Genomic DNA, 1,924 nt, shown 5'->3' with positions numbered 1-1,924 from the left:
CTGGGAGCAGCCTGGGACAGTGGGAGGTGTCCCTGGCATGGCAGGGGTGGCACTGGACCATCTTCACGATCCCTTCCAACCCAAACATTCCATGATCCATATACAGGCAGTTCTCAACACCTCCAGGAAAAGAAAAAAATGGAAGAAAATAATAAACTGCATTTTAAAATCCAGCRCCATTGTGAAGCTCAGGCTCACAGCACAAGAGCCAGGCTTAAGTTCATCCCCAGAAGGATGAAAAGGGACACGGGGAAACTTTTCAGCCCAGGTCCATCCTCCTGCACAGACAGTTCTGCTGGAGGCAGATGCTTTCAGCTGGAATTTCCTACCTGGATAAAGGTGTAGAACTCACTSTCTGCTTTCAACTCTGACACCCACGCACTTCCCAGGGAGGGAACAGGTAAAGCCCAGCCATTCCCTGTCCTTCAGTGCCCTTCCCACCATCAGCCTCCTCCCCTTTCCCAAGGGCAGACGGGAACATTCCTCACTCATATCCAACAAACAAAAACACATTTGCAGGAACAAACTGAAGACTCTGAACAAAGTAAGCATAACTGGAGCTGTAAAGATCCTCTTTGCCAGATGCCAGCACAAAGACACAAAGCCAACCTGTCTCTTATTCAGACAGAAAACACAACAGAAGCCTAATGTTTTCACCTGAAAATCAGCTTTTCTTTCCCAAAATGAGCTGATTTCACTTGAACAAAATATTGAAAGCAATTGCAGGGAAATACAAAAAGTCTGCAAACAAAAACTGCCTTAACCTGGAATATCATTGGGTTAGTAAAGAACAGAACCTCTTATTTCCAAAAAAAGAGATGGAAAGAGATGGACAAAGGGACAAAACTGAAAGTCATGAAGATTATTCAAGTTTTCCTTGAAGAAGATGCACCTTCCACAAGCAACTCATGAGAATATCCTTTAGGTCACRCATTTCCCCACATGCACAAAGAATGAAAAGTATGTCAGGACCTTAAGTGAACTTTTCTGTTACATTCACTGGCATTTTCCCTCTTATTTCAGTAATTTCCTGCTGTTTCACTTTCAGTTCTCCCTATTCCCAGCACTGGGCTCTGTTGTCTAATGTTTAAGTATTACAGAAAGACAAGAGGAAAGAAAGGAAGCTGTAAATCAATTTATACAAAAACAAGGCTGTGTGGCAAACTTATTACAAGTGATATTAATTGTATTTACATTCCTTATGAGGCCCCATCCCTGGAAGTGCTCAAGGCCAGGTTGGACAGGTTTGGAGCAGCCTGGGACAGTGGAAGGAGTCCCTGCCCCYGTCAGGGGTGGCACTGGATGGGTTTTGAGATCCTTCCCAACCCATCCCATGATTTATCCCTTTACAGAAATGTGCYGCTCAGCCCCAGAGCTGCCCGCAGYGAGGATTCTTTAGGAGAGCTAATAAAGTTTGAAGATTTGAGAAAGGCGGGGAAGAAAATCTCGATGTCGCAATCCTCCAGAAGCCAGTTTTGGCTGAGGTCTACCCCATGTGCATCGCTGTTTCTGCGATGGAATCGGGGCATGACGGGGCACCATGAGCCACGACCCCGCGSTGCAATTAAATCCCCGCCAGTAATTGCTACGCCCCGACCAAGTAAATTGTTATTTAGCCAAAGTAAGTAGTTTTTTTCTTTAATGTCACCTACAGACCCCAAACTCTGCGGAGGGCACCGGCGCTGCGTCCCCAGGGCCGGACAATCCGTGACACACCGGGACGTGCCGGTGTCCYCGGGGACCGGCCCGGGGGTGCCCTCACGGTCCGGATCCCGCTCTCGCTCCCTCTCCCGCTCCCCATCCCAGCCCCGCTCCCGCTCCACACCCCGGTGCCGGTGCCGGTGCCGGTGTCGGTCCCGGTCCCGCCGGCCCGGCCGCCGCTCCGCACGTACCCGCTCCTGGGCGAGACGCTTCCGCCTGCGGG

General features: G+C 49.7%; 1 protein-coding gene across 1 annotated transcript in view; it reads right to left on the bottom strand.

Moving 5' to 3' along the window:
- The window catches only part of TMEM50B (transmembrane protein 50B), a 10,937-nt gene extending 9,013 nt beyond the window's left edge, over positions 1-1,924 (bottom strand). Inside the window, exon 1 of the mRNA XM_057383311.1 lies at positions 1,893-1,924. The gene's annotated coding sequence lies outside the window, so the exon portion shown is untranslated. The remainder of the gene's footprint in view (positions 1-1,892) is intronic.

The sequence above is a fragment of the Malurus melanocephalus genome, unplaced genomic scaffold (assembly GCF_030028575.1).
Source record: "Malurus melanocephalus ecotype Western Australia unplaced genomic scaffold, MMel_1.1 scaffold_623, whole genome shotgun sequence".
Lineage (NCBI taxonomy): Eukaryota > Metazoa > Chordata > Aves > Passeriformes > Maluridae > Malurus > Malurus melanocephalus.
Note: the sequence above shows the minus strand (reverse complement) of the source record. Positions and strands in the feature narration are given on the sequence as shown.